This window comes from Penaeus monodon, chromosome 44 (genome assembly GCF_015228065.2).
Source record: "Penaeus monodon isolate SGIC_2016 chromosome 44, NSTDA_Pmon_1, whole genome shotgun sequence".
Taxonomy (NCBI): domain Eukaryota; kingdom Metazoa; phylum Arthropoda; class Malacostraca; order Decapoda; family Penaeidae; genus Penaeus; species Penaeus monodon.
The window spans coordinates 2,886,976-2,913,704 of NC_051429.1; the positions used below are offsets into that span (position 1 = coordinate 2,886,976).

At 40.1% G+C, this 26,729-nt stretch overlaps 1 pseudogene; it reads right to left on the reverse strand.

Moving 5' to 3' along the window:
* Positions 1-8,494: 8,494 nt before the first annotated feature.
* The window catches only part of LOC119568518, a 28,899-nt pseudogene continuing 10,664 nt past the window's right edge, over positions 8,495-26,729 (reverse strand).

The window sequence follows — 26,729 nt, forward strand, 5'->3', positions numbered from 1 at the left end:
TTTTAATGTATGGAACGATGAGGAGAAATCGAAACAACACATATACATATGACGAATGCGAAAAACACAATCGATATAAAAACTATGATGCTACTAGCAACATAAGACAGAATACTGTAATAAGAATATAAGATTCTAGAATACGACAACAGCAGGATAAATTGATGGGGCTAAAAATGGAACCGGCGATTATAATATGGTTTATGGAATAATCCCCTGTGTCAACATTATCGATGAGAAGGAAAAAGTATCCTAACAGTGCTGTCGAGATAGTAGATGCGACTAATAAGTATGACGCCCTAATGAGCTTGCGAATAACGGCATGGTTCAAAATCGGTTTGACGGACAACTCGTGGTATTTAGATATAGAATATCGGGTACGGTGTGATTGCAACCCTAAGAGATTCTAACGGTGTGAATATCGGAAGACAGTTATCCGCTCGACTAACACCGACGAATGCATTATACCCAGAAGAAACACTAAATTGTGAAGATGAGATATTCTTACAGGGGATTCTTACTTCAGACTTGCTAGTAAAATACAAAAGGGCAAACCGAGATAGGTTCATACGAGTGTTCCAATTCGATCTCCGTCAGAGAAGAAAGAAATGTACATTAATCTATGTCGTTTTGCTGACGACGAGCAGGATGATGCTGATGATGATGATGATGCATGATGTTGAGAAGAAGAGAAAGAGACATGGTAGAAAAAGTTTGCAATGAAATATTTTCCCAGAGACGATTGAAATAACTAAACATTAAACCTGATAGTAACAATTCAATAATAACAAATAGAGAAGAAGAAGAAGACAGAGAGAATAGGAAGGTGATTAAACGAACATCATTTTGTACTTCGATGAGATTGCTAGCTTTGGGTACAATAGGAGAATGGGTTTCTAAATGGTCACGGTTTACTTAAACGATTCGAGGGAATAGCTATTTGTTGCACAAGATATAATAAGGGAGACTATGGAAAATTTGCCCAAAGATAGGTCGGTCCGCACGTCACGTTTGCGGTGAACGATGGATGAAATGTCACCTATAAAACAAAAGGAGAGAAAAACACAGAAAAGCGGTCAGGGATAAACGGTAACAATGTCGCAAGCAGCCACTGCTACTGTTACTACGACTACGAATCTGAAAACTATAGAAAAGAGATGTCGCCTCGGCGTTGTAGTGAGAAAATTCTATTACGCATTTCGGCCTGCATCTCAATCATTATCTGCTGAGCGTGTTGCGAATACCGTTAGTGTGCAGATTAGGAGCTTAAACGGTCTTTTATAATAAACCGATCGGCGGAAGCCGAAACGATAATGGTCCAGTGGCCGGTTATCTAGCGATTTGAGTTATACCGCACACACGAACATTAAGCGAGAGAAAGTTGACCCATCCGATGCGAGCACCACTACTCTCGTCCGTCAACGAAACGCGAAGCGGCCGAGGGAAGACGTCGAAATTGGCATTTATACCTGGACGACTTTAGAGAGAAAATAAATGTGACGGCCCCCTCGTGATTAAACGTACTCCTACGACAAGACGTGCTTCACAAGTGGAACATGTGGCCAGCCACGGCGATTGCTCTGCGTGGAAATCTCAAATTACCGCGTTTATGTGACCGGCGTTCGATTCTATAGAACCCATGATGAGAAATTTTTCGAAAACATGGATTGCCGCCCTTCCCGTCCCCCGAGTGTTGCACGGACCACAACAGATCAGGCGCGTACGAATTGACGGTTACTCACGTACCGCAACGATATGGTGGATGCGGTAGTTCTCAGATATGTGCGGTTCGATTACAACGACGCCGGCCCGGAATACTCAACGAGGGCTAGAGATAGTTATCGAGAAAAAATGTTAAACTAAGAGGTGGCATGTACTTGTCACGAGGATGGAAAGACTTTGCCGCACTCGTCGCCGTCAACGACAATCCGTGATATCTGATAGGAGAGAAAATACTACCAGTGTCGGACTGACTAAGATAATAATCAGGACAATTGGGAAACCAAGAGTTTTTTTGCTTCTATTGCATGTCTGCTCATGAAAGAGCTGGATCCACATCTATTATTTAACGACGCCTATAAAGCAAAAATGATAACGTTGAGAATGCTGCTGTGCTACTTATGCTGCTGCTGCTGCTGTTGCTGCTACTACTGATGATGAAGTAGATATACTCAGCATTTAGAAAAGTGCAATCAATTGTATTGTAATAATAGGTGCAATCTTATTAATCGGTAAGTTTAACAAAGTTGATTTACGGAGGATTATAATAACGAATCACTATTAGAATTGCTCGAATATGAAATGCAAGAAATAAACGTGACCTAACAGACGGCACCTATACCCGTAACTGTAGATTCGATGACACAGCTTCTTATATCACAACATTGACAGAGCTAATGTAGCCACGTATACCGACCGGGGTGGAATAAGGCACATGCGTGATGCTGAAAATGAGGACAATAGTAGTAATCCATACTAATAACAAGAGCAATGATATCGGGTGGTGATCGATGTTTCAAAAAAAGCCAAGGCGTATAACGATAGTTAAAGCACATATCTTAGGACGTTACAGGGGTGTAATAAAAACTACAAGGTGTTATCCAGCGGTGAGATAAAGAATGGGGAGGTTTGGAAATGCATGTTTGACACGTTAATGTTTGTCATCCCTCGAACGATCGTTACCATTGGAGAAAACATGCGCAGATAGACATGACACAGTGTTTCGAAAGATAAAAATTAGGACAGTGTCTAGCAAGAAGTTTTCTCTGTTAACAGCAACAATGTCATAAAGACAATTACGAACAGTCTGCCAGAAATAAGAACAGGACAGATTCTATCTCTTATATATATGGTTATAACGGCAGTTAATCGTTTTATCTCTGTTGTTTTGATCTCTTTTAACAATATATCTCTATATAATCGGAGAAAAAAAGGAGTTTTTCCCCCTATCGGTAGGACTTAGAGTACAATCGAACATAATATAAACCGCGAAACCATATTACCTAAAAGCATGATAAGAGAATGTTACCATGTTATATAGCAATAAGTTTTAATGAACGGAACTAGGACGTCCGAGTACAGAAATAGTCATGTATGATATATATAAGAGTCAGTCTCATCGTTGTTAAGGATTTTTATGAAACCAAAAATAGGAGAGTACCACAACTTCCAATAACTCAAGATAAAGTTCGATCTATGTGATCGGTATGGTAGCTCTGTGCAAGATTGTCGTAGTAGTAGTAGTAGTAGTAGTAGTAGTACCACAGCAGTAGGGACGTATCCTTTTCCTTTATCCGCCTTTGGGAGCTAGGCGCTTCTCCATTAACTGGGACGGTTATCTATCAATAAAGATAGAAATATTGGCCTCTAAATGGTGCGCGTGTATGCACACACCCGCACACACACACAAAATATATATGTAGGTATATATCGACCGGTGACGAAAATTGCTCGCCGTTCGTAATTATGATAGAGAATATATCAACCGTTAACGAAAATTGACGACTATGTCACCGTTACGAAAATTGTGGAAGGATACAAGAATTTGCCGTCATCGTATCCCCCTTTCATCTCCTCCTACTCATCATCTCCTCTTAGGCTTTTTGTGTGGGAGAATTAGCTCATCTTAAAGGGCTTGTAGGATTATTTAATTTCATTACTAGTCTGCCAGACTGGATACACTTCGAGATATAATAAAACGGGAAACACATACAGATCGAATAAGATAGTATATGGAATTCATATCAAACTTTACACCTGATAAAAATTGGAATAACTATACTTAATGACGACGATGGAACTATCGATGCGATAGAAACAAAAATGTATAACACGCAATGACGGCAATAACAGCAGAAGGAGCAGCAGCGCAGCAGCAGTAACAGTGACAGCAAACATCTAGTAGCAATGTCGGTATAAAGGATAGAAGGACTCGATATATCAACATAGTGATAACAGTTGCATTCCGGAAGCGATCTTTCGTTTCTTCATCTTTGGCGTCAAACGTCGTCGGTGCGTTACACAAAGAGTACATCAAGCAATGGTGATCAATTCGGCTCATATCCGAAACAGCGAATGGCAAAACTCCACAAACCAACGCGATACCAGTAAAACAATCCTTCAACATGACGTCGGAATATATCGACTTTCAAAACGTAGACATTGTGTGTCGCGATAAGTCGATGACGCGAAGAAGAAATAGAGGAGGATAAGGAAACCGACCATCCTACAATTGGTTTGCTCTGGAAACCATCTATCGCCATCGAGACCCATGACGACTCACCCAGACGCACCAGAAACGGTTAGCAGCAGCCAGCAGCAGCAGCAGCAGCAGAAGTGGTAGTAGCTGTAACAACATTATTAAGCTTAGGTAACGCTCAACGATCTCTTTACTACGAAGACGATAGAGATGATATTACAGCCATTAACAATTTTTATCGTTATCGTATTAGCATAAAGCAACTAGTTGCATCCGAGACTCGAGACGAACATTCCGAAGTATGCATTCTACCGGCGTTCAAGCGTTTGGCTATAAGAGTGCGAAATGAACCACAAGGGTGAACTCCGAGATTGGAAATGAAAGAAAAATCTGGTGCGATGCGAAACAAAATTTCATCGTTTTAGAGGGTCGAATATTATTCTGTTATTATATCTGCTCAATGTTATGCTTGTCAACATCTGTCAATTTTACGAAAATCAGATCAAAAAAGGCCTTTCGGCGTATATCGGTTTTAGAGTGAGGGCTGATTACACATTTAGATCAGTTAATATAAGCATACGGAAACATAGAATATCGAATAACAATAATGATATTATTAATAATAAAAAAAACAATGGAGATCACCTGAATGATATCGTACAATCGGATAGAACAATATTATGACGCTATAACAGATTTCAGTACTAAATTTTGTATAATGAGAGACAAGGTTACTTTAATATATGATGAATTACCTAAATGAGAATTATCAATCGTGTTTCGACTTGATAAAAATGTTGATCGTGAAATTATTTATAAGAAATCTATTAAGAAATATACAGAATTATATAAAAGCGCACTTAACCTTAGCAAAGGAACATGCAGATTTATTAATAAAGAAAAAGAATTTTGTCCTGGCAATGAAAACTGTTGTTTTGATAATATAAGATTAACGGTAATAATAATCAATAATTAATCATAATACTGAGGCTAATGATAACAATAACACTACTAATACCACCACCGCTACTATACTACTAAGATTAAACATATTAGAGACTTAATGTAGTGCGACGATCCTAGAAACACACCGATTCGAGATGAAATTTGGAGCGTCTTCAAGAGGAGGGCTGTGTCAATCGAGACATGAAGCAGAGATGAAAAAGATGCAACAACCTATGCGAAGAGAGTTCCGATATATACTAATAAACGATCAGTCTTGCCACAATAGTCGACCAATATTCGGTATGACGAAAAGCGATGAGGAGGTCCTTTTCAGCGGGAACTGAACACGGAGGATTTCGGTGCTCGGATATACTGTGACGAATATCCATTAGAAAGTAATGAGATATCGAAATTATTCTGTAAAGTCTAGTTGTACGATCGAAGCGACGAATTATTAAAAATCACCCATACTTGAGGACGCTTCATGTCAGTGCATAGATCGGAAATGTTTCCCAACAACTGTTTTAAAACATGTGATGTTCAGTATTTGCTCCATATTTGGTCCTCTATGGCTATTCAGGGCTTTATATCAATCTTATTAAGAAGAGTCTCACTCTGGCTGTAACGATTAAAAAAAACTATAGTGCAGGCTACATCTAGTCTCGAATCATTCAGAGGAAAAACGGCAAATAAAATGTCGTCGACGTCGTCGCTTAGCTGGACGGAATTAGAGCGTCCTAGATTTATTGGCGAAGAATAAGTTCTTCGAGTATAAACAAACAACAACCACCACCACAACAGCAGGACGATGGTAATTCGTTGTTGCTGCAGCTGGAAAAAATACGGCCCGTTATCCTCGAAGAACGCAAAAGGATCTTCTATCTTGCTCTGTGGAAAGATAGCGAAATGGAAATAGATTCATCCGTATCTACAATTGTTAACATGTGTTTTACCATGCTCTTAACAGAGAAAAAAAAACAAATATAAAAATAGAGGATAAGTAGTAAAAGAGAAAGAAAAAGACGAAGACGAAAGAGAAGAAATAACACCAAATTATTATACTAACATACTACTCCCTAAACCATATATATAAAAAAATAGGCTAATCCAATTCACCAAAATATCCTTTCCTATACTCAGTTCTAGGATTGGGTCTTTGCACTAAGAACGGGATACAGTACACTTGTGGGATAGGAGCTGGTATTACCGAGCGCGTAAGCTTCGACGGTTCGCCTATATATCAGTCGAGATAATAAAAACTAAAATATATGGACAAAATCGGGTGCTGTACTACTACTACTACTATACTACTACTACTACTACTACTACGACTACGACTACTACTACTAATATTATAATATTAATAAGCCGCGAAAAAGAAATTATCATCAATAACGACGAAAAGAAATATCGACGGAAAAAATATTCGACTATGTATCGACTCTGTTTTGATGGTTTATCCATATCCGAAACCTACGAAATAGAAGAAAACATATCGGTGATTAGTACAGACGGTGACAGTTTCCGACGGATATAGAAAAATGGACACGATAATGATAACGACGAAGACGAAAGAGAGGACTGCACAATTTTCAAATGCGATGTTCGTTGTTCCCATTCGTGGAGATATAAAGGGTAAGATTCTACACCATGAAGAAAAGACGAGAGATAAAGGGAAGAGGGTACGAAAAGTCCTCAACTTGAAAACCGTCGTATCCCTAACGTTTGGCGTGTGTGGATTCAAGCATCTGTTGAATAATGGTAGCCATATGAAGGCTTAGACGTTTGGTCAAGAGAACATAAAACTGATGAAAGAGCGCAGCAGACGTTCTCCGAGAGGGAGTCGGCCTCCAAGACCAACGGTACCAATCTATCCCATTATTTAATTCGTAGAGAACGGAAACGGTAAAACGCATTGCTGACATGTGTCGGTACCAGAGTGCGTCGAATCTCGAATTCGTCGGTCCAGTGCGACTATTTTTTCTGAGTTGTACGTAATCTCGATTTCAAGTTTAACTCTAGCCTATTGCCAATGGGATATAACGAAAATGTTGTTCATGAAACTGAAAGTCGGACCGATATCGTTTTCTCACGCACAACTGCTGGAGACAAATATGTCTTCACCAGAGGTTGGACGAGGATATAATACGCGGGAAGCACTCCCGATTGGACGATAGATACGCCAGGAGATGCTACAACGAACACGACGCAATGTGTGACGAGATGGAGAAGAACAAACCATTCGTCAGACGGATCGCCCCGAGTTGCCAATTCCTACCGAAAGTCGACCCCGTTATCGAAAAACGGAAGCCTCTATAAATAAAAACTTTGAAGGACTCTGCAGTTTACTTCGTATGCCTTCTTGGCGGAGTTGTACTTACGAGACGTTATTAGACGCTCTAAGATGAAGAAAATCATCTCGAGAATAACGAACATCTCGCGGGCTGGAGTCTTATTGCGTGTTAAGATCGGGGATCGAGGTCTGTTCGAAACGATTATCGGTGGAAATGAAAAACAAGTACGATCATGAGGCTCGAACAACGAGGGAGAAAAGAAACGACATCTCAAGATGGAGTAGGAAAATAGCGGCATCACGGAAAGAGGAGCTCGATTTTGATGCTAAAACTCCATTGATGGTTATAGAAGTAATGTTTGACGGAAGATATTGTTTTTTTTCTGGTCGAAATCCCAAGACGGTACATTAAAAAAATGTCGAATTTATTTCTATAGGCAAAACTGCAAGCGGGCAATAGTCTTTTATAAAGGCTCCTTGTATTTCCCTCTATTAAGACAATATAAAACCCATCCAATAACCGGCAAGTCAAACACCGTTAAAGGAAAATAATAATGCAAACATTACACACATACGTACATATTACGATGTATAAGTTTATATGCATCTATGCATGCGTGTCGGTTAGGTTAATGTACTATGATTGATATTTTTAATGGAGATATATATATATACGGTGCGTTTTCGATCAGTCCAATGTGCAAGGAAAAATGAATTCAAAAAGATTGGAAAACTTTCTTAAGACTCAAGAAACGTATAAGTTCTTCTTGATACTCTTTCTTATTACAGCTGACTTGGCCTATGCGCGAGTCATGTCACTATTATGAGAAGTGTATAACTCGGCGCACAAACCTCTAGAATTTTACATCACTTTCGACTAGTCTTCCCAGAGTAAATCGAGAAGCGCTATTCTAATATATGCTTTACAAGACGACGGATCATCTCTCCTCATCGTCAGTATTATATCGTCAGTGATCCTATTACATCCAAAGATGATGGTAATTGACGGAAAACTTTAATTAGACCCCAGGTCTTTCTCATGATCTTATGGGACTAACTTAGGTCGATCGGGAACTATGTCGATGCACCCGTAATATAGTGGTCCTAGGTATTAGAGGTTGGTCGTTAGGATCATTCACCCTATCTATATCTATAATCGAAATAAGTCTTAAAAAGGAACATTATATAAAAAGTTAATAAATTTTTTCCTATGTGTAGTAGATCCATTAAATTGTTATGATCACATTATTATTATTATTATCATTACTACCGTGATGATTTCTTTTGGACGCAATCAGGACGGGGTTATTATTATATTATCAATTTGGCCCATCACGGCGTTTATGTATTATTTGTTTGATAATAGACGAAGTGAAGTACCCTAACTCCTCGAAATACTGCAGTCACCACCACCACCACCACCAACCTCCTCCTTCTTCTCTTCATCATCTTCTCTTCATCTTCTTATCTTCACTTTTTTTCCCTTCGTCTTCGTCGTTCATCGTCTTCATCCATCTATAATTACAGATCCGATAGTGAACGAAGACGTCGACGAAAATATAACAAGCACGGGTAAATTAAACGCGAGCCACAACAGTAGCAAAAACACACAACAAAATAATACAACAGATAAACGACGATTACGATTACCTTAACAAAAATAAGGATAGTCTAATACATCTTCCACCAAGCGTTCCGCAGCAGAAGACAAAGGACACTATAAATTCTGATCTTCTGATGATACTCATAGGACGTAGGATGTAAACATCCTGGGCAGTGGAAATAAAAAACCATGAACATATCGAGTACGATATTAAGAAAATTCTACAAAAATAGAAAAAAAAATAAAAGATGGCTCGATATAAAAACAGAACATCACACGCATGGGATGTTCGTCAACCGACAAACCAACAAAACGAGTGTGACCAAATACAGGAATAAAGGTCCGGTCACTCGTTCCACTACCAGACTACTTTCAAGACCGAAATAAAAGGAACGGTAATAGTCGTAGTATAGTAGTAGTAGTATATTATTTGTATGTGAAATAAATAAAAACACCGTTATGTATATTACATGATTTTATTATCCTAATAATTAATAAACCTTAATGATTATTACAGTGTCCTCGGGGAAAAATATACTCTTTTTTCATTAGAGAAAATAATCCAATCATCAGCGTCATCATCATTCATCACATCTGAATCATCATCATCTTGAATAATCCATCATCTTGCATCATAATCATCATCATCGTCGTCGTCGTCGTCAGATTATCATCATCATCTTCATAATCATCATCATCACATCATCATCATCTCACTCATCATCATCATCTCATCATCATCATTCATCATCATCGTTCGTTGTCGTTAGTCGTCGTAGTGTTTTCTTTGTGCTGTCTCTATTAGTATCTTCAGGAGGTTTATATTTCATCATCGTCATCTCACAATATATTAACAGGCCTAAAAACAATATCATAAAATGGTTAATTTGGGACATTTTGATATTGTTTAGATGCCGTCGAGGATGTGACTTTAGATTGTTTAAACCGGGTTGCTTGTGTGATCTTTCTAAGCTCCTTTAGGTATCAAGGAAGAATCTGCTACTGTTATTTATTTTTCATAGTATTAACAACATTATATTAGGGTTAATATTATTACACCAGTGTTATGCCCAATATTCTTTTTAACCGATAATATAATTCTTTTATTAGGATAATAATAGTTCTTACTATTTTCTCTTCGACTTTGTCGATGATCGCTGCCTTGCGGCACTATATGAATCTTGAAGGATGTGTAAAGGTGAATTAGACAGTCTCGCGAAATGAAAGAGCCGCATCGTTAGACCACCGAAAAACACACGGCAGAAGTAATTCCTGAGGTGTTTTTTGTCATTTGTATTCGTGTTGAGTCTATCGAGAAAGCTGCAGTTTGATTTGTCATTATGTCGAGTCGCGCGTTAAAATGGCGAATGTTGGGCGTTAAGACAAGCGTGTGGTCCTGACGAGCACGAGGCCATAATCGCGACTGTCCAACATTGTTTCCTTAAGACGTTCATCGATTATCCATACAGACGAAGAGTTGTTCTCGAAGATGATGACGTGATCCGAAGCGGTACGTTGAGAGCGCTCTCGATTTTTTTGTGAGATAGTTCATTTGCCAACACTTGTGTAAGAACTTACCTATTCGGATCGGTGTTAGCGTAGAGGTATTCTCTTCTATTCGACTCGTAGATGTGATCATCGAACCCGCTGGGTAACCTGGTCTCTAGAAAGGAGAACGAGCGTATTTATTGAGAGACAAGATGTTCAACTAGCATTCTACGATTCCGGTATAATCGTTAATACCAATACGTTTCACTGCGTCAGCGGTACCACCCACCGAAAATCTCCAAGGTTTAGTATGTAAAGGTCTTTGCCAAAACTGTTAATAAACCTTTCATCAGAACTGTTCAGAAGGAGTACGGCGAAATCATTGTATTCTCGTGTTGTTTCAGTTCCAATGAGGTTTAAAAGGTTGAGAATTGCCGCCCGGCCCTTTAATTTTCGAGATATCACTTGGGCGTCTCGACGATTTTTATCTTAGCCTGGAGATGTCTTTTCTAGCAAGGAAGACTTCCATAGCCGTGGTGAGTTTTATAAGCCTTTCCGTTTTTTTTTGTCGCTGTCGATCTGTTGCAATTTTCTCCCTTTTTAAACAGATGGAGTGTTCTCGGTATATTTCTCTTACGGAAACGAATTCTATGGCATAGAGAGAAGACAGACACGAAAATGAGCGTACCCGAACGGCGGAAATAATATTAACCGTGATATTGTAGTATACGTTACCAGATTGTAACGTGTTTCCGTATGCCTTGGGAAACGCTTTCTTTAAAAGATATAAATAAATATCGGTAAATAGGTATGAGCAGAGGACTTGCACTTCGAATATAAGTCTAGATCTGTAATAGACGTCTCTGCTCGCTTTATTGTCTAAAACCTATTTGTATTATAGTCGTTCATGTTTGTTAAAAGGACCGCCCTCGAGTGAAGATTAGAGGAGATGGCGCGATTCACGCGCTGCTAACATCGAATCCTTAAAGATATCGAGCTTATTCTTGAAGCCTTATTAGAAAGACAGAGAGGGCGACGGACAACGGACATATCGAATGATTCGCAATAAACAATTAATGGTTTTAGAGTTCTCCTTGTATGGAAAGAATCTATCAGATTTGAAATAATACGCGACGAATGGATTACTGACGTGTTCATTAGAAAGACACAGTTTGTCAATTTTTGTAAACGGCAATTCGCTTCTTCAACAAGCGAAATCAAGTTCCTACCGAAATTACTATTGTCACCAAATATACCAGATGCGAGGTAAAGTTTATTATAAGATTTGTGACCGTCACGGTTTATATGGACGATCGTTATTGTTGTTGTTATTATTATTATTATTATCATCACGTCCTTCATCGCCATCGTCATCCTCCTCTTCCTCTCTTCATCCTCGATATCATCATCGGTACATCGTCAACATTAATCATTATTACTATCGCTAGCATTACCTTTATATTGTTATTACCAATGACCATCGCACGACCTTTTTTTCCGAATTAACTCGTTCTCTTAAGGTCTTCTCTTGAAGCGCTTTTCAAATTCGATAAAACCTCTTTCGTAAACGAAAGTGTTGTTTATCCAGGTCTGCAAGCTCTTGATAATAGTTGCTATCGACGATGTCTCGTTACAAAAACACTGTGCCCGCAATAAAATATGACATATCCAAAGATCCATTGACAGAAAAGAGACCTTTCCTCGATCGACTTTAACGATGCTAAGAAACTGGCGATTCTGTAAATCGACATCCAACATGAAACTGGCAATTTAAACAATAGCGAATCATTTTTAAAATAAGATTCCCCCCGATGCCAGTTGAAGGAGATTTGTATATTTTATTCGGAATGTGATAATGTCCTTTTTGAGCGCTTCGGTCTCTACGGGGATATAGGCGAGTTAAGCTTCTTTCAATTTGCTGTTGTTGTAGATAATACGAATTTAGATATCTCGAGACTTCGAAAGGTTACTTCTGAAAAAAGCTTTAAGTTCGCATAATGAGCCGAATATTCTTTTCGACGAACAGACGATGGCATATACAGATCGAGGCTCATATTTGATGTCGGAGGAGTTTTGATAAATCTCTAGAAATGTGAACACGAAATGTTAATCAAATCGTTTTTTAAAGTGTGCCACGGGCTTGATGGCTTCACTTGCGTCAGTTCGCGGTTTCGTTTTTTGTAATTCCTGCTATAAAAAGGGTATTATGTATGTAGAGTCGCCAGAATCAGTATGTCGAATTATGGCTCTTTTAAATGGATGTCCACGTGTTTCGACGTATCCAGTACGATTGCGTGAGACTAGTCTTTTCGCGCCGATAGATGAGGAGACTCGGGTAGATTCGGGGAGAATTATAATAAAAAGTCGCTAGCGCTTACGGCTTCATTTATCAGCGCAAAATTGAGACGAGGCCAACCAACTATACCGTTCCTCCTTGTTATCATCAAGTCTTCATCATCATCAACATCCCCCATCCTCGTACATCGTCATCGTCACAACCAAGGCTCGCGATGTATTGGATATTATATATGTGACTATGCCTTACCAAAATAATTTCCAACATTCTGTCGAAATATGATTCAAGGTGCAATGGGTGGTTTTTAAATTTTTATTGTTATTTGCCTATTATTGTTGCTCGGTAGGAACATTATTATTATTATTATTGATAGTAGTAGTAGTAGTACAGCAGTAGAACAGACCACGTAAGTGTATTAACAGTACGCCCAGTAGCAGTAGTGTTAATTTTGTTTCGTACAGCTACCGCATTTACAAGCCTGCATTGTGATCATAACAATCACCTCAAACAACCACCATCACCACACCAACACCAACACCATCATTACTCATAATTTCGTATTCTAACTACGGTGGAGGATAAGTTATCTCAATGTAGCGAATTTTTCCCACAAGTAGGGTAGATCTACCTATCCGTATAGATATATATATATATAATATATACATATATGCGTATGTATATATACATATACGCATGTGAACTGTGATAATAATAACAACGATTTAATATGGGATATAAACATCGCAGATAGATTCGAGTTTAAAACCATCGATGATGGTGTTTATCTTCTCTATTAAACATGGCGAATTAGATGTGGACAAGAACGAAAACGAAACTACCGCTTCACACGGATGGAGCTGAGCGATATATCACATTTAAATAATGCGATGATATTTTTTCAGAATGATACGATTAGAGACGTGTAAAGAATATGAGTAACAAGCAACGATGCATCTAAGACGATCGTAAAACTTAATATCAAAATAATAGAGATCGTCTTCGTTTTCCTTAACCTATTAAAAAGTCCTTACTAGATGATGCAAAGAATTTCATCGGTTATCTTTCTTCGTCTGTATCGTCAAAAATCGTCATCATCATCATCAATCATCACTGCAACTGCAATCACAGTACAGCAGCAGCGATAGCAGCCAAATCAATAGAACAACAACATAACAGTAGTATTAATACACTATAAAAAACATCACAACAATAACTAAAACTATTTCTAAACTTATCAAAACACACGTCCTCGTGTTTCCGCAGAGATATCTATGCTGATAACAAGAATAATATAATACATAATAATAACGAGGATGATGATCAATAATAATAATAATAACGATGGAACACCTGTCTGAATATTTCTTATTTGGTTTCTCCCCCTAATCGAATTATTGAAAAATCTCATGGCAGTCATCAATGTCACGGCATCTCTTTTTATCTCTAGCATTAACGTACTAGAATATGACATCGAAAACGACACGATGCAATCTGTCAAGCGGGAAGAGAAATGGAATACGCTCATATGTTGAGAGACGTCAAGCAACTCAAATCCGTATCCGCGGCCACATATAATTTTATCAGGAATGTACTATTCTTTGCAAGAAAGCGACGGTGTGTTCGTGTTGTGGGTCCAAAAGCCACACGCAATCACCCTTGGTAGACAAATCTAGAAAAGTTATACAACAACAATGTTAATATTAATAGTAATAATATTGCTATTAATAAAAAGAAAGAAACCAACATTCTCATTCCTCCAGAGATGATATTTAAAGGGATGAAAAATGTAAAGAAAACATCAATATCACCTCTTCATCGACATCATCTTCTGTCAAATTGCAATTGGAATGAAGAAATCGAATGGACGAGTAAGAACAGCAATTGATAAACAAATCAAAGTGCTCTATCTAATATGATGGATATAAAATATAAACAGATGTTTAATTCAATAGCGACACCATCGTCTATATCGACAACGTTAACAGAGGTAAAACAACAGCGCTCTTCTGAACAAACTACTACTACAACTTCTTCTTTTTCTCATAACCCTCTTCCTTCTTCTTCTTCTTCTTCTTCTTCTTCTCATAACAAATACAGTGAAGGGAAACCTAAAGAGCAGAGTTATGATCATCATCATCAGAAAACCAGCGTCAGTTCTCTCGAACCTCCAAAGGTAAGAGCATGACAACGACAGTGATAAAAATAATATTTGTAGTGATGCTAATGATTTCTTCTACTGATAAATATTTAGACATGAGAGATTATCAACAAAAACGTGAAATTGTAAATTATGTGAAATATCATTAAGAAAGAGGGGTAATAAAAAAAAACTATAAATATGCCATCAATGTTTTATTTGGTTTCGATTCCATACCACATCGTGTATATCGTCACCATCACCATCACCGTCACCACCACCACCACCACCACCACGCAGACGCAAGACAAGATGTAGTGTGGATTCTTTGTGTTATGTTATAATCACTGATTGTCCGATGATCTTCTAATTGTTGCCGGCAAAGATTAGGCGCTGTTGATCAGGCGGCACGCCTTCCTTATCTTGAATCCTATTCTTGACCGATTGGATAGTGTCATTACTGTCGACCTCCAGGGTAATCGTCTTACCCGTCAGTGTCTTACAAAGACCTGCATATTTCCTTATACTTGTAATGTGATGGCTTTGGTATTTTCTTTACTTCTCGATTCAGGATTCTCTTCTTCTTCACCTCCGAGACTTAATGTGGTGATAGCTAGATAGGCTAAATAGAACGCCAAGTGAAAAATTAACATAATAATAACAGTATCATACATGGACTATGCATACCACACACACATATATATTATGTGTCGTGAGCTTGATGCCCACTCCCCACGATGAGAAAATTGAGGATATTGATGCCACTCTAGATTTTTTCGTTTCGCTTTGATGTATCTACCGTAGAATGGTCTGATCGATATGAAATGCAGCGAGTCGTTTTAACTTTAATTTCACAAAAGACCGTTTCCTGTATTCTTGATCTCTGTGTCCATTCCAGTATTTTTGTCGTCCGTCTCCACTTCTGCTACTGTTCTCTGAGATAGCTTAATGCGTTATATGGTGGAATAGTGTGGTTAACTGTGGTTCTGTTTGTTCCAGCTGGATTAACTCGTATATCAGTTTACGCTTACGGTTATTGTATACTTAACGTCCACACCACCCAAGACAAAGATACAATTCGCAATGATCGAAAATATATACATGTATGCATTTACGTGTGTTTGCGTCGTACGTTATTCCGGATTCGTTATCGACGTGAATAGTTGATTTCCGAAGTCACATTTGTCGCAGACAGACTGTATGTTAACACACGCGTTCATATATACAAGTTATATTTTTACAACCGATATTCTATCACGCTTGCTTATGACTTCGATACATCTCGATTTGTAAGTCGACATTGATGATGATGCTATTCTCTTCATCGCTTATATGATTTCAATAAGTCTTGATTTGTAAGTTGACGTTGATGAGCCTACTTCGATGGATCGCTTCTCTTTAGTGAGCGAATCAGAGTAGGATTTTTGGCCGTTTCGTATTCTGGAGGAGAGAATCTGGTATCGACTCCTGTACCGGTTCGCTTTGACCCTTTCGTTTGAAGTCGAGTTCCGAGTAGGTAATTTTTAACCGTTTCATACTCTGGAGGATATGGTCTGATAGTGGCACCTGCACCGATTCGCTCGACCCTCTCGTTTGCGATAGGTTCCGTTACGGAGCTCGACGATGGGTTTCAATGTCTGCCTCTGCACGACAGTTGTAAGCGGTTTGATGGAAGGCGTGAAGGAACTGGGTGGCTCCCCGTCTCTTCACTGTAGCGTGCTGATTGTACCTCTTGCTTGGCTGGAGGAAGAAGGGGCAGCAGAGGCACTGACAGGCATTGGTGAGAAGTCCCAGATGCGGGCGATATTTCCGTACACTCATCGAAGGTCGTGGCTGTCACCTCGACCTCGCGGGGCGGAAGCCGCTGCTAGAATTTGTTCTCTGGTCATCGCTGTACCATTTCGGAGTGGGCTTCGTCGTATTCCGACAACCAAGAGTTTTGGAGAAGGCCGACCAATTCCCGTTCGACTTCTTCTGTATGACAGGCGATGTACTCCTTTGCGACTTGCCTCGTCACGAAGCTGAGGGACTCTTGTAGGTGTCGACTTTGGCGGCGAGTCGCTCACGCGAGGACCTGTACTGCAGCGCATGTCGAAGATAGATAAATATGCTCTTCTCAGAAAATAGCTCGCCGATGACGTCTCTGGACAAGCCCAGTCCCTGGGCATAAGTCTTGAGAGTATGCCACGATACGGCCCCGCAAGAGATGCGCTGTACAATCGCGTCACCTGGTCCGTCTCAAGCTGTATCGGCGGCACGAGGTCTTTTACGAGTATTTTCGCCTGCTTTGTGGCCTCCTTCTTGGCTGCTTCTGGACCTGTTCGAGCGATAGAACTCTGAAAGTCGAAAGGCCCCTGAAGCTATGATCTCTTCGCTCGCCGTCCGCACCGCCTTTGCAGAATTTCTCTTTTCTCGTCCTCGTCTTTTAGCGTTTTTGTAAAGAGATCCGTGTAGGCGTGTCTTCATTTTTGGAACTCTCGGTGCGACTCGTGTTGCGCCCTACAAATTCGAGAAGGGTCAACCTCACGATCTCTGCAACTTTTATCGGATCTATGTCGTCCTCCTCTTGCTGCTTCATCAGGCGTAGCATAAATATGGGTTTGATGAGAGATTCACACCGCACCGGACGACCTTCTACGGTCGCGGTACTTTCTGTCATCAGCGCCTGAGGTGCGTTTCCCTCAGGAGTTTGCAGTACCGAGCATAACCCCTCCTCTCGGTGTACAGTGAAGCTGTAGCGATGATGTTCGCCTCTCGCAGACGAACATGTTCCGGTCGCGGAACTTCTGGGTGATCGTACAAGATCCTCATCCAGCAGGAAGCCAAAGCTGCCATGTGCACATCGAAGTCTATGATGTGAGGATTCTTGAGGACGGCGAAGGTAGCACACATGCATAGAGACGCGTTTGGACGAGAGGTTTCATCACCTTGCAGACTCCGGGGTGAACAACCGGAACGACGGCATTGAAACGAGTGTTGTCGTCATCGTCCTTTAGCTTCACGTCCTTGTGGCGGTCGCCGGGTGCCCGGTTTTCTGCAGAAGACTCGATGGCCACTTGACTCATGACGGTATAAGGAGACGTGAGGATCTTCGTGATGTTGTAGGACCAGGGGTTAGGGCCAGCATGTCTCTGGTCGGTGCAAACACCGGAATGCCGCTCATGGTAAATTGTTTGAGGAACTCGTACTTGTTCAGTTCTAACAGTTGAGGGAAGGCGTCGTCTTGGAGATCCGATAAGGTTGAGGCCATAGTGATGCGGCAGCAGTCTTCCGGAGTTACGATCAGGGCCTTCAGTTCTGCTTTTTTCGCCAAATACACTTTCAGGAACTCTTGACAGTCATTCACGTAATCGCCACCAGAGTGACCCTTCAGCTGCAGGGACCTGACTGGTACTTGCCTGCAGACACAGTGTGCTGAGTACATCTCTTGCGAGATCTAAGGCGTCTTCGTATTTATCAAGGGTCAGAATTTTCTTCATCTTGTTCACGGTAGTTCTAAATTCCACCTCGGTCGTCTTGTTACCGGCTCGTGCGAGCCTTGCTGCCACAGAGTGTCCCTTCGATCCAGTCTGCCGCAGAGCGGTGCTGAAGGACGCTCATGAACGGAAGCAGGTCAGAAGGAATCCGCTTCTTCAGTTTGTGATACTGAATCGCTACGCTGTTTCCACTGGCGAAATATCTCCATCAGGATCGGAGTCGTGACCGCGGATCGTTCTAAAATCAGCTGGCCGGCGCAGTGACCCTGATGGTAGATCTTGAGTCTCTCGTCTTCTTCGGGATCCTCGGGAAAGTAGACCCACTCTGAAAGGTGGAATTCTTTCGTGGGTGGCGACCTCGGCATTTTATATCCTGTAACAGATAGCTCCATGTTCGAGTCATTCCTTTTAGCAAGGTGATCGCCGATGGCCCTCATCTTTTCATCAACATCAGAATAACCTCAACCAGAAGAGTGTGGGCAGATTCGAACTTCCGTTTTGAAGTCGTGACCTTATCTTGAGGCTGTATTCTACGGGGAAATCTTTTCCGATTCCCAGTAGATAGACGTCGCAGATCTTTCCCATCGGCTCTTTCATCTTTTCTATGACGGTATCCGGTTGCGGCACCTCACCGCAGTTGTGGTCACCGTCCGTGATAAGGAACACCTTGAGTACCTTTGCCTACAGGTATGACCTTCTCGAGGATGGTCCGTAGGGCAGATGTCAGATTAGTCGCTCCGCCTTGAAGTTTTCCTTCCACAAACAAAGGGACGGATCGCCGGTTGGCCTTAGTCTTGTAGTATCCCACCTGCTCGACCTCCTTATTGAAAACGAAGATCTCTGTGGTTCCTGACAGATTTTGAGCGACGTGTTTATTCCAAGCTGACACCGATAAATGGCCAATGAAATTTCATCGATCCGGATATGTCAGCCATCAGGATGTTGAAGCAGTTGTCTTCACTGGGGATCTTTGATTTCAGAGTATGCTCGGCAGGAATTGAGGAGGGCATCTTAAGCAAGAAGTGAGTCTTAATTCGCCATTCTCTGTCTGATAATCACGGAGAGAAAAAAAGGAGGGGGTTAGGTAGAGAAACGGGTAAAACAAATAACATAATAATACAAACACAAAAGAAAGATTTCGACGTGAGGTGTTATAATCGCTCACCTTCTCCTCGCCTCATAGAGCCTGGCGTCACTATATACAGAGTCGTCGACAACGTTTCGCTATCTTCGACGATGTTCGGCAGGCAGGCCGGCGGTTCACTATCCTCGATAATATCCGGACATCACATGGGTGGCGGCTGCCAATCGTCATCGTTGTAGTCGCTACGAATATCTATCAGATATCGCGATATCTATCATCTCGCAATCTAGTAGAGATACATAAAATAATAATCATCTATCACTTCACGTCTTCCACAACGCAATCAGGATGTTTAACAAAATATTGAGGAACACGTCTGTCTCTCTGTCTTCTCTCTTCTCTCTCTCTCTCTCTCTCTCTCCTCTCTCTCTTTTCTCTCTCTCTCTCCTCTCTCTTCTCTCCTCTGAGTTATACAGTTATATATATCTGCTGTTTCAAAATTATTTTGTCAAACACTGACATTATTGAGCACTGCTACTCATCTCTTGTTGTTTCGCTCTTTGGAGAGGATGTGCGTGCAAGTTCTTGGACGAGCCAGCTTTATGTATATCGGTGATCTCTCTTTGGAGAGGATGTGCGTGCAAGTTCTTGGACGAGCCAGTTTTATATATACCGGCGATCTCTCCCTGGAGAGGATGTCTAGGATCTTCTTGGACTGACCAGCCTTATATACTAGTGGCTCTTATCACGTATCATGTACACACGCACAGACAAGCATGCGTAAAAACAATTATGTAGGAACAGGACAGGATGAGCTGACAAATGTAATCGTTTGGAGTAGATTTATGGAAGGAATAGGAGAGGAAACAAAAGAGCATTTCTTATATATAACGTTTTATTTTATTTATTATACAGGTTATATTGGTTATTGGGTGAATAGTGTAATATTTTATAGCCACTGATCTTCTTTTTCTTCTTCTTCTTCTTCTTCTTACTCATCTTCTTCTTCTTCTACTCTTCTACTTTTTATTATCACACGGGCAAGCAAATATTTCGATAAATAAAAACAAAATATAAAGGTAAAATATCCAAAAAAAAAATAAAATAGCAGTTGAGAAATTATACAATTAAATATTTGGAATGTTTATTCGTAACATAACAGCTAACATTTCTACATTATGAGTTTAAAGTCGGCAATGATTCTTTAACGAAATCCATTCTTATATATTCTAAAGTTTGCGTGTGGTAAAAATCTTTTATAGATTTACTTATTTATTTATTCAATTTATATATTACAACCTTAACCAGTTGGTTAGGTAGTTGATTGAACTTCACACGCTGGATACAGCAAGCATCTGGTCAACTTCTTCAAACTGAGATGAAGAAGAAGAAGAAGAAGAAGGAAGAAGAGGAGGAGGAGGTTGTTGTTCTCCGGACTTAGTCTGAAGTTGTGGTTGTTTTTTGTTTTCTCTCTTAACGCATTAGTAACACTTATAGAAACATAGTCATCGATATTACGTTGGGCTAGATCCAGTAAATAGGCTTGATTGTAAATACATTCTAAATTAAATGTCCCGTTCTCCAAAAGGCGCTGTCTTATCAGAGGTGAAGCGATGCCATTGATGAAAGCATCGCAGATGAGTTCCTGGCGATATTGTTCTGCTGTCAATGTTGCCTTTAGGTTGCAGTCCTTACTCAGTTTTTTGGAGTTCTTGCATATATTCGTCTAAAGTTTCGTCTGGGTGTTGTTTCCTGGTAGCTAGCAAATGTCTCGCCAAAGCCACATTCGGAGTTTTCACATATAACTGTTGTAGTATTTTTATTGCACTCTCATAACCACTGCACTCTTCTATGTGGTCGTATATGGTAAAGGAAACACAGTTTACTAAAGTCTTAAACTTATCGGCCTCAGATTCTCCACATTCCTCAATAAAGTTTGTAAATGAACGATGCCAGTGTTTCCACTCTTTGCTTGCAGTAGGAGAGTTTGGATCCACATCAAGTTTAGAGGGCTTGAGAATATTAAGATTCTTCATGATGGGATGACTTGTGTTGTAAAATTTGTAAAACGTATATCCCTTTCAACCTATAAATTCTAAGCGAGTATGTGCGCATATAAAGATATACTTATGGTGATCATTCCGATAGTTTGATCGTCTTTGCGGATATTATTCGTCGAACAAATAGACTTTTAAACATACGAACATGAATACACGCATAGGCGTTAAAACTTCTCTTTGATAATCAGAGTGATATCAGTAAAAGAATTACAATCATCGGGTTTAAATAAGATCACACTCAGCGTCGACAATAAAAACATTTTGCGGGTGTAAGAACATTTTACGGTTATCCGCGTACAAACGTTGCTCAGAAAAAATGATAACAATATGCAAGTACAATACAACTATTAGACATATAGATAGATAGAAGAGAGAGAGAGAGGAGAGAGAGAGAGAGAGAGAGAGAGAGAGAGAGAGAGAGAGAGAGAGAGTAGCCGATATAATTTGTATGGAACAACCTCCTACAATTAAAGATTGTATAATGGACGCACAAAACGTAGGGGTATAGAGTGGGTGTACAGATGATCTCAACTGTATCTACCTCAAGAAGAACCTGTACGATGGGCAGTGACTTATCTCTGTGCTTCAACACACGTTGATCATAAGGTATGTCCGGTATGAAACATTCGTTGATCGGAAGCTAAGCCCTTTTCTTTCTTATTTTAATTTCTTCTTTCTCCTTTCGTTTCCCGACTCGACGTCGTCGTGTTTTATTGGTATATGTCTTTTTGTTTTTGTAGGTACGGTATTCGTCGGAATCTGGTGGCGGCGATGGTAGCAACATTATCACGTCTTCTGATTCATTCGCATTCCGAGATGACTTTACGAGGTCGCTCGAACTGAGAGCCAGAGTAGTGGAGAACATGTCTTTTAGATCCATGATGATACGACGTTTTTCGTCAAAAGTGATTTTGCTCACTTGATTGAAATTTTTCTGTAATTCAGAACACCAACTTGCCTTACACACAGCGTGTTCATTGAACGCGTGTGGCGCTATAGCGGCCACGAGCGCTTCATTACCACCACCACCACACCACCACCACTTCTGCTGTGGCAGAGGTAATCGGTACACGATTAAATGTTTTCTCCATGTATCTACTTTTTTTTTGGGTCAGTCCTTTTTTGTGTTTATTCCGGAGACTTTTCAAAGTTGTTCCGATATACTCCCTGGCGGTTGGAAAAGCTGCACTGTCTGATCTGAAGGTCTCATTATCGTTTATTCCCATTTCGTATATTCGTATGTTGTTGGTGGTTATTTTTTATATTGTGGGTTTATATTATATCCTCTTCTTTTTTATATATACGTATATCATGAACCGATATATGATATATGTTCTTTGTAATCTCTTGGACTATATTCTTCCTTGCTCTCTTTATACGCCATGAACAATTACGATACATGTATATATTCTCTGTATGTTGGGTTTATATTCTACCCTTCTTTTTTTATACGCTATCAGCAAGTAAGACATATATTCCCACACCGCATATGCGATAAGAATACCCCTATACTAAAATAAAATACTACTCCAGACGGAACGGCACACCGGAGACACAATTCACTCTACTGGGAGCACTATTTCCGCCAACGAGATGGCCGTCCATCCACAGCGTTGCGATTGGAGCGGATGTGTATCAGATACAGGTTTAAATCTTCTCGCAAGATCCGTGGCCTGTAATCGACTGCGCTACTATTACACTGGTACTGGCGATAGAGGTCCATTCAGCGAGTGCTGGATATTTTCATCTTGGTTGTTTGGTCAATGCTCTCGACCACGGTATACGATCCGTCAGGAAATCCGTACACGGTCGTTAGATCGAGTAGTAGAGTACCTGGTCTGTTGTCGAGTTTTCTAACCATGATAGGGTGTTTCACACCCGCTGCCGATATCGTGGATGAAGGTTCAGATGTTATTGACTTTAATCCTGGATAGGGAAATGTTAGACTCGGAATATAGTTTGTGTTAATTTCGATAGAAGAAGAGGGGGGGGAGAAGTAGCAGCAGAGATAGTAGTAGAAGTAGTAGTAGTCGGTAATTTCAACAACTGACGATGATGACGACAATCGCACATTAACATTTCTGTACTATTGTCTCTAATGTTCTTTTGGTATCCGTATAACACGACACTCGCAACGGGAGGACGATTTGCACAGTTGACGGTGATCGGAAGGATGGCGTCGTTATCCGTTTCGTTGCTTTATTCTTACCTGTGTAAGTTAAAATATCGGCTTTGCTAAGCTTATAATTTTTATTGAATACCAATGAACGGTATGGTTATGGTGAAGGCTGTCATTACCGTTGGAGGGTGAGGTAAGATTAATCGTGGCTTTCGGGTGAGAATCGTCTTATCACCGTAGTGTTTGTCTTGTTTATCCTTTTCACTACCACCAACACCGTTTAAAATTTATAATCTTAAAAAACTTAGCATTATAGCAGCAAAAAAATAAAAAGGGATCTTTAAATAGTCTATGATTTTCTATCTCATTCGTTTTATTATAATCATCTTCCTCTCCTCCTCCTCCTCTGCTGCTGCTGTCCCTCCTGCTCCTCCTTATTGTCTTCATCGTAATTATTTATATAGTGTCGTTTTGTAAATGACACTCTTTCTTAAATAAGCAGTAAGTTTACCGGCGTTAAGTTGGTTGGAATAATGGGAAAAAACATAACTTGGTATGTAATTATTTTTTTTATGAACTACAAACCAGATCTCATCAGATAAGTTATAAAAAATATACCATCGTTGTTAGATAAGACATAAAAAACATAGACTGTAACTTTATCGAGGATATTACAAGACACGTTCTCTCTCCTTCTAGTGGAAGTTTTAATAATGAAGACGACGACAATAACCACATGTTCAGTATTGAGCGGCAGGAGCTCTAATCTTTCTACGGATATTATAAGAACCTCGTCAATGGATGAACAGTATGAAATGTAACATTAACGATATGGACCATATCACTACTACTAATACTGCCACTTGTGTTGTTGTCGATAATAATATTCTTACATTAACAAAACTACAGTCCAACAATAATTCTGAAATATATAATCGTAAAAGAGTCTTCATAAATGCATACTGGTTATTGTCATCATCATCATCATCACCACCATCATACTTTATTATCATCATTACTACTCGGTAGAGATACTAGAGTCACTGACGACGATAACGGTGTTGAAGAGGCGGAATCTATTTCTTCTACTCTTACTACTACTAGTACTATCATGATTATAACGATAACTACAATGTTAGAACAACATAACAAAAACGGCGACGACGACGTCGGCGGCGGCGGCGGCGGCGGCAGTGGCGGAGGCGATGACAACTGCCGCTATCCGTAACGGTATCGAACTTGGATGATGTGTACCCTCGGATGCACCCTGGAAATCCACAACGTACATCGACAAGCGTCCTGTATATTTATGATTTAAATAACAGTCAATTGACGGCTTTGAATCAGCGTCCATTATTCGACCTCAAAGATGGAATAATTGGTAGAGTTTTACAATTTATGTAGATGTAGTGTTCTTTTCTTTCTTTCTCGATCGTCTCATCACGAGTTCGATAAAATTTAAAAAAGTTTTCACGCATGGTTTCTTTTATTATGCGCTATACGTAAAATCGAATGGAATGACAGGAGGTGGTCGTTTTTCGTCAGTCCTAGACCAGATGGATATCACCTTTTTCTAATATCGTTTTTTTTCCTAATAGATGATTGATGACACCGACTATGTTTTGATCTTTTATCTCCGATAAAGATATTCCTATTTCTGTCACGTCATATCTTCTCGCTAGAGCCCTCTCTATCTCCAAGAACGAATGGAAACATCCACTATTCCATTTCCTTTCGACTGGATCGAATGTTTTCACGAGAGACTTTCTGTGACATGACGCTCTTCGTAGGTGATGCCCGTCTCCGGCTCATAGACTGTGAGAACTCCGCCTAAGAGAACCATGCGAATAATCAGTCTGTCGCACCGTACCGCAGCGTTCACTTGTCATAGGTTAAGACTCTTACGTCGTGAGGGTTTGGGCTGCGTCATGTTTCTCAAACTGTTCATGTGGTCTACGTAAAGATCTATGATGGGATTATTGTAACCGTTCCTCTCTTTCGTCGTCGACATCACCGAGTTTTTCGCCGATGCGGGCGACGCACTGGCAGTTGTCACAGAGTGGCCAATTTGCGGTAGCGTCTTTACATCTCTTGGAACCGTCGCTTTTCTGTCTTCGTCCTCGTCGCCATCAGCGGTGGCGATGGGAGCGACATCACCGTCGATGTCATCCTCGTCGTCGTCGTCTTCTTCTTCTTCTTTTTCTTCTTGTCCCTCTCCTCTTTCTCTAGGTTCTTTTTCGTACTTGAGCGGATTCGCAGTGACGGAAAATATGTGTAATTTTCGTTTTCGTTTTTCGAGTTCGACCATATAGTTCCAGAGGGGGTCGACAGCTCCTCCCTTGCTATGCGATATCTGTTTCCTATCAAATCGCATTTCTCTATCCTTTCTTCTGCGGTAACAGACCTTTATAATGGTTATCGATTAATACGTTGCTCTGTAAAGCTTCAAATTCTGCGCCGATGTGAGATCCCAACTGTAACGAAATTGTTGTTTTCGACTGTTTCTGAAGTCTCGAGTTTATAGCAACAAGACTATTGCTCGTACAGAGTCCCTATCTCGGAAAAAAAAGCCGACGAAGGCTGCTTCCTCGGCCAACTGTGTGAGCAATTCTTTTTCTCGCTCACTGTCGGGATCGCTTATTATATCGGGCGGCAGTAAGTCTCTCTTTACGCCCTCCAATATATGTACATATTCCCTATTAGCCGCCATGGATTGAGGTTATGTTATTATTATATATATATATACATCCGATTGTCGTGAATATGACGATGGGGGTATATTGTATTTATACTCTCTTGATATTTTGGTTTCTGTAGTCAATTGCCTTTTCTTCTAATCTTGCTCATTCTAGAGAGAAAAAAACCCGTTTGGAGTAAAAAAAAAAGGATAAATCAAACAATCGTCTCATGATCATTATTATCATCATCAATTATTTATCGACAGTAATTGTATACGACTTAATACAGAAGAGACTGACACTGAGCCCTACTTCCCTATTTTTTTAACTTGTTTTGGTTTCTTTTATAAAA